This window comes from Pristiophorus japonicus, unplaced genomic scaffold (genome assembly GCF_044704955.1).
Source record: "Pristiophorus japonicus isolate sPriJap1 unplaced genomic scaffold, sPriJap1.hap1 HAP1_SCAFFOLD_49, whole genome shotgun sequence".
Taxonomy (NCBI): domain Eukaryota; kingdom Metazoa; phylum Chordata; class Chondrichthyes; family Pristiophoridae; genus Pristiophorus; species Pristiophorus japonicus.
In genome coordinates this window covers 5,075,443-5,087,904 of record NW_027254395.1, presented here as the reverse complement: position 1 = coordinate 5,087,904, position 12,462 = coordinate 5,075,443, and the positions used below count along the sequence as shown (strand labels likewise).

Sequence of the window (12,462 nt, the reverse complement as noted above, 5' to 3'; positions counted from 1 at the left end):
AGCCGAGTACCTCTGAGATATTTTAACTTTACTCAGTTTGGGAGGTTTCACTTTGCTCTGGGATTTGGATGCGAAGGGAACGTCGGCGAAAATCACACGTTTTAACGTGAAATACGTCTGTTTTCTCACATGTCGAGCGGCTGTTAGAAGCGGAACTTTGAGTAAAACATGGCGGGGCTCGTCCGGGATTTGGCCCGTGACTCTCGCATTTCAAATGTGATCATTCCGAAGGGAGAATCATAACCGTGGACCAACGAGCCGCCGACAGTGAAAAGCGCAGCTCTCAGATTCTGACGGTGGTGAGAAATGATATTATGGCCCATCGTGCATGTGCTGTCTCTCAGATACCTATCTAATTAGTGCCCCTCGCCATTGTACTGCAACTGTTCTCCTTTTGACGAATATATTATTAATTTGAGACATGACATGAGGAAAGTACAGCATCCCTGTAAGTAAAAGGGGAATTTGGCGATTCGGTTAAATGTGAATGTCAAAAAGTGTTCAAGCTGCAAGCCAACGACGACGAGAATGGGATTCGAACCCATGCGTGCAGAGCACAATGGATTAGCAGTCCATCGCCTTAACCTCTCGGCCACCTCGTCTCTGCTATAAGATAGCGTCAGCCATTCAATCTACTGCTTTTTGTATCCAAACAGAAATAATGTGTAAGAAAGTCCACTTCACAGCTTGCTCTGCCCGTGCATGCAGATCGACAATGATGAAAACTTGCCATGAGATTCTTTGAGCAAACAGCCTTCCTTCACTTCAGGTGAGTGACTGGAAGAGATGGTTGGTTTCTCGGCAGAATCACAAGAAAGAATATAAAATGTCTCGTAGCGAGCGAAGTTGACCGCGGCAGGACTCGAACCTGCAATCTTCTGATAACTTTGCGGTTGTCATCGAAGTCAGACGCCTTATCCATTAGGCCACGCGGCCGCTGCCAGCAACATTCATTGTGTTGTTGTATATATTGCGAGCAAATTCGGGGCAACTGCAATATCAAGGAGTGGATTTAGGAAAAGATGAGCATATTTCGAGTGAATGAACAGATGCACTGCGATCTGGGTGCGCACCGGCGCAGGCAACCCCAATGTAAATTGGAACACTATAGTTTAACAATTCGGTCATTGCAGCTGAAATCATACTCCTTCTCAAACAATACAGGATGACCCGGGTTTATGAGAAAATCCGTTTTAAAGGGAAAGATTATGAACCGGAACTGACAACCAGCCCATTTAAACAGACACAGAATGATCCGGGATTGCAAGGACATCCCTTTTACCCAGATGCAGAATGACCGTTGACTGACAGCAGTTCCCTTTTAAAAGAATAAAGTGAGATTCCGATCATCCCTGAAGGCAATTGTGCAGTGGGGCTCAGGACCACGCGGCGCAGAGACTGTTATTGAAGCCACAGGTGATAGACAAGGAGGGAGGGAAGGACGTAAAACCAGCCCAGTCTGAAACACACAAACAAACTAATATTCCTTAACCTCCAAAGGCAGGTTTTGAAATTTCAAATTGGAAATCCGGGACAGACAGCACATCCCTTTGAAACAGACACAGAATGATGAGGGTCTGATAGCACACCATTTTACAGAGACAGAGAATGATCTTGGACAGACAGCAAATCCCCTTAAAAGGGACACGGAAATAGAATGAATAAAAACAGATAAATATGTAAAACTCGGCAGGTCGTGCAGATTTTGTGGAGGAAGAATCCGGTTTCACGTTCTGTCGGATAATCATTCCGATATTTCAGGAAAATGTTAAAGATTACAGATGTTTTCAACAAAAATAGCGCCTGGAAAAAATACGCAGCGAGAAATGTCAAATGGGAACGTTTGTGATGCAGCGGAACGAAGGAGTGATTAAATAGTACATGGCACAATGGAGAAAGGCAAAGTGGGTGGTAATCGGGCAATAACGTAACAAAGGATGATCCAGAGGAAGTGTTAGTGGGAATAGCAGAACCATTACCAGACAATGGGAGCGGTGCTTATCATTCGATACGTTGAACCTAATGTTGAGGCCAGAAGACGAGAACATGCTTACAATATAGGCTGTCACCGCCTTTTAATAAGACCAGGCAGCTTTGCCAGCCCGGATTGATTTCCTGTCTGCTTTGAATTCGGCAGCCAAGGGACGAATTCAAAAAGCAGCTTCTCTCATCTTTTCAGCTCTAGAGAACCAGGACGCACTCATATTCAGGGCAGAGGTGGAGATTGACGCTGAATGTATGCTTATCCCAATTGAGGTGAACTTATGCGTACAGACAGGAAGATATACTGATCAAGTATCGGCCGGAACCAAACAAGGCTTTCGGTTATCCAACGAGTCACAGAGCCGAATACCTCTGAGATATTTTAACTTTACTCAGTTTGGCGGGTTTCACTTTGCTCTGGGATTTGGATGCTCAGGGAACATCGGCGTAAAATCACACGTTTTAACGTGAAATACGTCTGTTTTCTCACATGTCGAGCGGCTGTTAGAAGCGGAAATTTGAGTAAAACATGGCGGGGCTCGTCCGGGATTTGGCCCGTGACTCTCGCATTTCAAATGTGATCATTCCGAAGGGAGAATCATAATCGTGGACCAACGAGCCGCCGACAGTGAAAAGCGCAGCTCTCTGATTCTGACGGTGGTGAGAAATGATATTATGGCCCATCGTGCATGTGCTGTCTCTCAGATACCTATCTAATTAGTGCCCCTCGCCATTGTACTGCAACTGTTCTCCTTTTGACGAATATATTATTAATTTGAGACATGACATGAGGAAAGTACAGCATCCCTGTAAGTAAAAGGGGAATTTGGCGATTCGGTTAAATGTGAATGTCAAAAAGTGTTCAAGCTGCAATCCAACGACGACGAGAATGGGATTCGAACCCATGCGTGCAGAGCACAATGGATTAGCAGTCCATCGCCTTAACCTCTCGGCCACCTCGTCTCTGCTATAAGATAGCGTCAGCCATTCAATCTACTGCTTTTTGTATCCAAACAGAAATAATGTGTAAGAAAGTCCACTTCACAGCTTGCTCTGCCCGTGCATGCAGATCGACAATGATGAAAACTTGCCATGAGATTCTTTGAGCAAACAGCCTTCCTTCACTTCAGGTGAGTGACTGGAAGAGATGGTTGGTTTCTCGGCAGAATCACAAGAAAGAATATAAAATGTCTCGTAGCGAGCGAAGTTGACCGCGGCAGGACTCGAACCTGCAATCTTCTGATAACTTTGCGGTTGTCATCGAAGTCAGACGCCTTATCCATTAGGCCACGCGGCCGCTGCCAGCAACATTCATTGTGTTGTTGTATATATTGCGAGCAAATTCGGGGCAACTGCAATATCAAGGAGTGGATTTAGGAAAAGATGAGCATATTTCGAGTGAATGAACAGATGCACTGCGATCTGGGTGCGCACCGGCGCAGGCAACCCCAATGTAAATTGCAACACTATAGTTTAACAATTCGGACATTGCAGCTGAAATCATACTCCTTCTCAAACAATACAGGATGACCCGGGTTTATGAGAAAATCCGTTTTAAAGGGAAAGATTATGAACCGGAACTGACAACCAGCCCATTTAAACAGACACAGAATGATCCGGGATTGCAAGGACATCCCTTTTACCCAGATGCAGAATGACCCTTGACTGACAGCAGTTCCCTTTTAAAAGAATAAAGTGAGATTCCGATCATCCCTGAAGGCAATTGTGCAGTGGGGCTCAGGACCACGCGGCGCAGAGACTGTTATTGAAGCCACAGGTGATAGACAAGGAGGGAGGGAAGGACGTAAAACCAGCCCAGTCTGAAACACACAAACAAACTAATATTCCTTAACCTCCAAAGGCAGGTTTTGAAATTTCAAATTGGAAATCCGGGACAGACAGCACATCCCTTTGAAACAGACACAGAATGATGAGGGTCTGATAGCACACCATTTTACAGAGACAGAGAATGATCTTGGACAGACAGCAAATCCCCTTAAAAGGGACACGGAAATAGAATGAATAAAAACAGATAAATATGTAAAACTCGGCAGGTCGTGCAGATTTTGTGGAGGAAGAATCCGGTTTCACGTTCTGTCGGATAATCATTCCGATATTTCAGGAAAATGTTAAAGATTACAGATGTTTTCAACAAAAATAGCGCCTGGAAAAAATACGCAGCGAGAAATGTCAAATGGGAACGTTTGTGATGCAGCGGAACGAAGGAGTGATTAAATAGTACATGGCACAATGGAGAAAGGCAAAGTGGGTGGTAATCGGGCAATAACGTAACAAAGGATGATCCAGAGGAAGTGTTAGTGGGAATAGCAGAACCATTACCAGACAATGGGAGCGGTGCTTATCATCCGATACGTTGAACCTAATGTTGAGGCCAGAAGACGAGAACATGCTTACAATATAGGCTGTCACCGCCTTTTAATCAGACCAGGCAGCTTTGCCAGCCCGGATTGATTTCCTGTCTGCTTTGAATTCGGCAGCCAAGGGACGAATTCAAAAAGCAGCTTCTCTCATCTTTTCAGCTCTAGAGAACCAGGACGCACTCATATTCAGGGCAGAGGTGGAGATTGACGCTGAATGTATGCTTATCCCAATTGAGGTGAACTTATGCGTACAGACAGGAAGATATACTGATCAAGTATCGGCCGGAACCAAACAAGGCTTTCGGTTATCCAACGAGTCACAGAGCCGAGTACCTCTGAGATATTTTAACTTTACTCAGTTTGGGAGGTTTCACTTTGCTCTGGGATTTGGATGCGAAGGGAACGTCGGCGAAAATCACACGTTTTAACGTGAAATACGTCTGTTTTCTCACATGTCGAGCGGCTGTTAGAAGCGGAACTTTGAGTAAAACATGGCGGGGCTCGTCCGGGATTTGGCCCGTGACTCTCGCATTTCAAATGTGATCATTCCGAAGGGAGAATCATAACCGTGGACCAACGAGCCGCCGACAGTGAAAAGCGCAGCTCTCAGATTCTGACGGTGGTGAGAAATGATATTATGGCCCATCGTGCATGTGCTGTCTCTCAGATACCTATCGAATTAGTGCCCCTCGCCATTGTACTGCAACTGTTCTCCTTTTGACGAATATATTATTAATTTGAGACATGACATGAGGAAAGTACAGCATCCCTGTCAGTAAAAGGGGAATTTGGAGATGAGATGAAATGTGAATGTCAAAAAGTGGTTAAGCTGCAAGCCAACGACGACGAGAATGGGATTCGAACCCATGCGTGCAGATCACAACGGATTAACAGTCCATCGCCTTAACCTCTCGGCCACCTCGTCTCTGCCTAAATACATCGTCAGCCATTCAATCTCCTGCTTTTTGTATCCAAACAGAAATAATGTGCAAGAAAGTCCACTTCACAGCTTGCTCTGCCCGTGCATGCAGATCGACAATGATGAAAACTTGCCATGAGATTCTTTAAGCAAACAGCCTTCCTTTACTTCAGGTGAGTGACTGGAAGAGATGGTTGGTTTCTCGGCAGAATCACAACAAAGAATCAAACATTTCAAGCAGCGAGCTAAGTTGACCGTGGCAGGACTCTTCTGATAATTTCGCGGTTTTCATCGAAGACAGACGCCTTATCCTTCAGGCTACGCGACGTGCATTGTGTTGTTGTGCATATTGGGAGAAAATTCGGGGCAACTGCAACATCAAGGTGTGGATTTACGAAAAGATGAGCATATTTCGAGTGAATGAACAGATGCACTGCGATCTGGGTGCGCACCGGCGCAGGCAGCCCCAATGTAAATTGGAACACAACAATTTAACAATTCGGTCGTTGCAGCTGAAATCATACTCCTTCTCAAACTATACAGGATGACCCGGGTTTATGAGAAAATCCGTTTTAAAGGGAAAGATTATGAAGCGGAACTGACAACCAGCCCGTTTAAACAGACACAGAATGATCCGGGACTGCAAGGACATCCCTTTTACCCAGATGCAGAATGAGCCTGGACTGACAGCAGTTACCTTTTAAAAGAATAAAGTGAGATTTCTATTATCCCTGAAGGCAATTGTGTGGTGGGGTTCAGGAGCACGCGGGACAGAGACGGTTATTGAAGCCACAGGTGATTGACAGGCAGGAAGGAGGGAGGGACGTAAAACCAGCCCAGACTGAAAGCCAATTTTTAAATATAGATATATTTAACATTTTAAGAAAATAAGTACATTTAATTTTTTTTTAATTGATTTTGATTTGTTTTAAATAAATAAATAATTGATTCATAATCCATATATTTTTGATTGAACAAAGGCTGTGTGACTGGAAGAATTAGATTGGAAATGAGGAGGTGCAGTCAATAAATACCCAAACACAGGAAGTCCATGCTGGAAGACAAGACAGGAGGGAAGCTGTGGGCTACAAAGGCGATCTTTTAAAGTCGCGTGTGACTTGCTGCTGGATCTGACAGCAGCTGCTTGTGCTGTGAAAGAGGTCAAATGTAATAGAGCCCGGAGCAGGCGGAACAGAAAAAGAACATTTAATTTGGAAGTTAAAAAGTTGGGATTGGATATAAATATATATATATATATATATACAAAGTCAGTCAGTCAGTCATGTCTTGTCTCGTCTTGTCTTGATTTTATTTTATTTGATTTGAATTTGAAAATAAGGGTTGAGGATGTCTTCACATCACACAGCCCACACGTAAGCCCTCGATAAAATCGTTATATTTCTAACTTGTGTATTTTCCCTTCTTTCAGATGTGGAATAGCAAAATCCCACAGCAGATTCTTCTACCGTCCGAGAGTCCACGAAATAGTGCTCAATCAAATCAGCACGGTTTCAAGCTGCATGCAATGCATTTTTCTCACATAACAGTAAGATCGCACAGCACATTTGCACACACACTGGCTTACACAAACACACAAACAAACTAAAATTCCTGCACCCTCTAAAGGCAGTTTTTGAAATTTGAAATTTGAACTCTGGGACAGGCAGCACATCGCTTTTAAACAGATACAGAATGATGCAGAGCTGATAGCACACCCTTTTAAATAGACAGAGAATGGTCCCAGACAGACAGCACATCCCCGTAAAAGGGACACGGAAACAGGATGAATAAAAACAGATAAATATGTAAAACACAACAGCTGGTGCAGATTCTGTGGATGAAGAACTCGGTTTCACGTTCTGTCGGATAATCATTCCTATATTTTAGGAAAAAGTTCACGATTGCAGGTTTTGCAACAAAAATAGCGCCTGGAATTAATACGCAGTGAGAAAGGTCAATTGGGAACGTCTGTGATACAGTGGAACGCAGCATTGATTAAATAATACATGGCACAATGGAGAAAGGTAAAGTGGGTGGTAATCGGGCAATAACGTATCAAAGGATGGTCCAGAGGAGGTGTTAGTGGGAATAGCAGAACCATTACCAGACAATGGGAGCGGTGCTTATCACCCGATACGTTGAACCTAATATTGAGGCCAGAAGACGAGAACATGCCTACGATATAAGGTGTCAACGCCTTTTAATCAGATCAGGCAGCTTGGCCACCCCGGATTGATTCACTGTCCGCTTTGAATTCGGCAACCAAGAGACTAATTCAAAAACTAGCTTCTATCATCTTTTCAGCTCTAGAGAAACAAGACGCATTCATATTCAGGGCAGAGGTGAAGATTGACGCTGAATGTATGCGTATCCCCACTGAGCAGAGCTGATGCGTGCAGACAGGAAGATATACTGATCAATTATTGGCCGGAACTAAACACGGGTTTAGGTTATCCAACGAGTCACAGAGCCGAGTACCTCTGAGATACTTTAACTTTACTCAGTTGTGTGAGTTTCACTTTGCTCTGGGATTTGGATGCTAAGGGAACAATCGCTGCAAAATCACACGTTTTAAAGTGAAATATGTCTGTTTTCTCAAATGTCAAGCGGCTGTGAGGAGTGGAACTTTGAATAAAAAATGGCGGGGCTCGTCGAGGATTTGGCCCGAGACCTCTCGCATTTCAAATGTGATCATTCCTAAGCGCGAATCATACCCCGAAACCAACGAGCCGCCGACAGAGAAGAGTGCAGCTCTCAGATTCTGACGGTAGTGAGAAAAGATGTTAGGCCCATCGTATTATGCTGTCACTCAGAGACCTATCGAATTAGTCCCCCTCTCCTCAGTCCAACAAATGTTATCCATTTGACGAATATATTATTAATTTGAGACATGACATGATCAAAATGCAGCATCCTTGTCAGTGAAAGGGAAATTCGGCGATGAGGTTAACGTGATTGACAAAGTTACCAGGGGAGTCAAAGCTGAGCACAAATACGATGAGGATAAGATTCGGACCCATGCGTGCAGAACAAAATTGATCAATAGTTCATCGCCTTAATTTCTCGGCCACCTCGTCTCTCATTCAGCCAATCGTCAGCCTCTCAATCTCCTGCTTTTTGTAACCCAACAGAAATAATGTGCAAGAAAGTCCACTTCACAGCTTGCTCTGCCCGTGCATGCAGATCGACAATGATTAACATGTGCCATTAGATTCTTAACGCAAACAGCTTTCCTTTACTTCAGGTGAGTGACTCGAAGAGATGGTCGTTTTTTTCGGCAGAATCGCAACAAATATAAAATTTCACGTAGCAAGTTAATTGACCGCGGCAAGATACGAATCTGCAATGTTTTGATAAGTTCGCGGTTATATCGAAGTCAGACGCCGTATCCATTAGACCACGCGGCCACTGCCACCATCATACACTGTGTTGTTGTGTATATTGCGAGCAAAATCAAGGAGTGGATTTAGGAAAAAATGAGCATATTTCGAGTAAATGAACAGATGCACTGCGATCTGGGTGCGCACAGGCGCAGGCAACCCCAATGTAAATTGGAACACTATAGTTTAACAATTCGGTCATTGCAGCTGAAATCATACTCCTTCTCAAACTATACAGGATGACCCGGGTTTATGAGAAAATCCGTTTTAAAGGGAAAGATTATGAACCGGAACTGTCAACCAGCCCTTTTAAACAGATACAGAATGATCGGGGACTGCAAGGACATCCCTTTTATCCAGATGCAGAATCACCCTTGACTGACCGCAGTTCCCTTTTAAAAGAATAAAGTGAGATTTCTATCATCCCTGAAGGCAATTGTGCTGTGGAGCTCAGGACCACGCGGGGCAGAGACGGTAATTGAAGCCACAGGTGGTAGACAGGCAGGAAGGAGGGAGGGATGTAAAACCAGCCCAGTCTGAAAGACAATTTAGAAATATATATATATTAAACAACTTAAGAAAATAAATACATTTAATTTTTATTTAAAAAAAATTGAATTTGATTTATTTTAAATAAATAACTAATTGATTCATAATCTAGATATTTTTTGATTGAACGAAGGCTGTGTGACTGGAATAATTCCATTAGAAATGAGGGGGTGCCTCTTATCAACAACGGCAGACATTGATATGGAGATTCAACATCTCCTCCAGTGCTCCAGTGCAGCCTTCGGCCGCCTGCCGAAAAAACTGTTTGAAGACCAGGCCCTCAAATCTACCACCAAACTCATGGTCTACAGGGCTGTAATAATACCCGCCCTCCTGTATGGGTCTGAGGCATGGACGATGTGCAGAAGGCACCTCAGGTCGCTGGAGATATATCACCAACGATGTCTCCGCAAGATCCTGCAAATTTCCTGGGAGGACAGGCGCATCAACATCAGTGTCCTCGACCAGGGTAACATCCCCAGTATTGAAGCACTGACCACACTCGATCAGCTTCGCTGGGCAGGCCACATAGTACGCATTCCAGATGTGAGACTCCCGAAGCAATGCTTTATGCGGAACTCCTTCCTGGTAAACGAGCCAAAGGAGTACAGCGTAAACGTTATAAGGACACCCTCAAAGCCTCGCTGGGAAAGTGCGACATCACCACTGACATCTGTGAGACCCTGGCCGCAGATCGCCCGAGGTGGAGAAAATCCATCCGGGAGGGCGTTGAGCTCTTTGAGGCTCGATGCAAGGAGCATGAAGAGCCCAGGCGCACGCAGCAGAAGGAGCGTGCGGCAAACCAGCCCTACCGACCCCTTCCCCTGACGAATGTCTGTCCCACCTGTGAAAGGGTCTGTGGCTCTCGTATCGGACTGCTTAGCCATCAAATAATTCACTTTGGGAGTGGAAGCAAGTCCTCCATAGGACCCCTGGACCTGATGGCTTATATCCTGTGGATACAACCAAAGCATCCAATGGATATAAGCCATCAGGTCCATTGGACTTGTCCGCCTTTAGTCCCATTATTTTACCTCATACTGCGTCATTAGTGATAATGATAGTATTAAGTTCCTCCCTCCATGTAGCCCTTGGATTATCCACTATTTGTATGTTTTTACTGACTTCTACCGTGAGAACTGAAACAAAATATGTGTTCAAAGTCTCTGCCATTTCCCTGTTCTCGATTATTAATGCCCCAGTCTCATCCTCCAGGAGACTAACATTTACTTTAGCCACTCTTTTCCTTTTTACATACCTGTAGAAACTCTTACTATCTATTTTTATATTTCGTTCAAGTTAACATTCATAATCTACCCTCTTATAACCATATTTTTAGTCATTCTTTGCTGGATTATAGAAATGTCCCAATCCTCTGGACTCGCGCGAGTGGATGATTGCGTGAGCGTGACGGAACAGGTGGCCGACAAGTTGCTGCAAAATAATTCAAAACAATTACACCTCAAACGACCTCCAAACAGAGCGGATTACGTGCGAATGCCTACAGCTACTGATTCATTGTGAACAGGGCTCGAAATTTCGCAGAAGCAATTCGATTACATTTCTAATCCAAAGATTTAACCACCCAGCCACGGCAGCTAGCACGTAGCATTTTTTTAAACACACACTGAATGAAGCAGCACTGAGAGCGCAATCCTTTTAAACAGATAAAGACTGATCCGAGACTGACAGTACAACAACTTGATGTCGCTGTATTACACAATAGAAAGCGGGAATGGCTGAATCGCTTTCAGCGGGAATTAAATGCTGTACTCCCTGCTTGTCTCAGCTAATCAGCTCGTTGGTCAAGGGGTATGATTGTCACTTATATAGGAAAATAATGGAACCCTTACTAATGGAGAAAATAGAAGAACATCTAGAAACCAAAAGGATAAAAATGAATGATCAGCATGGATTTCAATAGGGAAAGTACTGCTGGACCAAACTCATAATGTTTGAAGAGGTTATAGAGAGGGTAGACATTGATCATGCAATAAGTATAAGGTATCTAGATTTTCAAAAGACCCTCGCTATGATACCCAATAATAACCTGCTGAGCAACGTCAGGTTATAAGCAGCAGAATGCATAGCGAGCTAGCTTCAAGGCTGAAATCAGAGATTGGAGGTAAAAGGCAGATAATCATATTGGCAGAAGATGGGTAGTGGTGTTCCAAAAGGATCAATGCCGGAACCATTATTGTTCACAATTTATATTAACGATTTAGAATTTGGAACTAAAAACAGAATTTCCAAATTTGCCAATGATACCAAATTGGAGGAAATTTATACTGAGGAGGACTGCAACAAATTAAGGACAACATTAATAAACACACAGAATGGGCATATAATTTTCAATTAAGTTCCACACACATACATGTGAGGTAATACATTTTGGTAGGAAGAATATGGAGGTCACTAATTACTTGGCACAAACGACTCTCGGTGGGGTAGAGGAACAATAGGATATCTGAGTACAACTACACAAATCACAAAAATTGTCACAGAGTTTAGCAAGACAAAATAAAGGTAACTAAGAAGTGGAGGTTATTTCTAGTGGTATAAAATTGCAAAATACGAAGGTTATGTTAAACCTGTATTGAACCTCGGTTAGACCACACTTGGAGTACTGCATGCAGTTCCATTCATCCTATTATAAAGATGATATAGAGGCATTTGGGAGGGTGCAGAGAAGATTTACACGGATGCTACCAGAAATGGGAGGTTATTTATAAGTGGAAATAATGAACAAGCTGGGTCTCTTTTCTCTTGAAGATTGATCTATAGGGGTGACCTAATAGATTTATTTAAAATTATGAAAGATTTTGATGGAGTGTTTACAGAGAGAATGTTTTCACATGTGGAGAAGAGCATAACTGGAGGCCACCAATATAAGATAGTCATCAAGAAATCCAGAAATCAAATAGAGAATTCAGAAGCAACTTCTTTCTGGAAAGAGTGATGAGAATGTGGAACTCAAAAGCGTAGGAGTGGTTCAAGCGAATAGTATAGATACATTTACGGAGAAGCAATACAAGCATATGAGGTAGAAAGGAATAGATGGCTATGCTGATAGATATAAATCAAGAAAGAATCCAGAATATTCGAGTGGAACATAAACGCTGGCATGGTCAGAATAGCCAGAAAGGCAGTATACGCTATGCTGTCCTTTGTAAGCCTATTTAATTCAGTTATCTGCAGCATTATGCATTGGATTCAATGACAAGCTCTCTGAGTATAGGTAGGAGTGTCT

The 12,462-nt window shown here is 43.4% G+C and overlaps 5 non-coding genes across 5 annotated transcripts; all 5 read right to left on the bottom strand.

The window, feature by feature from the left end:
- Positions 1–520: 520 nt before the first annotated feature.
- On the bottom strand, positions 521–602 carry trnas-gcu (transfer RNA serine (anticodon GCU)). Its single transcript has one exon. It is a non-coding gene; the product is annotated as a tRNA-Ser (tRNA).
- Positions 603–847: 245 nt separating this feature from the next.
- trnar-ucg (transfer RNA arginine (anticodon UCG)) lies at positions 848–936 on the bottom strand. The gene is given in 2 exon segments: positions 848–883; positions 900–936. It is a non-coding gene; the product is annotated as a tRNA-Arg (tRNA).
- A 1,928-nt stretch (positions 937–2,864) lies between these two features.
- Positions 2,865–2,946, bottom strand: trnas-gcu (transfer RNA serine (anticodon GCU)). Its single transcript has one exon. It is a non-coding gene; the product is annotated as a tRNA-Ser (tRNA).
- A 245-nt stretch (positions 2,947–3,191) lies between these two features.
- Positions 3,192–3,280, bottom strand: trnar-ucg (transfer RNA arginine (anticodon UCG)). Its single transcript is given in 2 exon segments — positions 3,192–3,227; positions 3,244–3,280. It is a non-coding gene; the product is annotated as a tRNA-Arg (tRNA).
- A 1,927-nt stretch (positions 3,281–5,207) lies between these two features.
- Positions 5,208–5,289, bottom strand: trnan-guu (transfer RNA asparagine (anticodon GUU)). Its single transcript has one exon. It is a non-coding gene; the product is annotated as a tRNA-Asn (tRNA).
- Between the last annotated feature and the right edge of the window lie 7,173 nt (positions 5,290–12,462).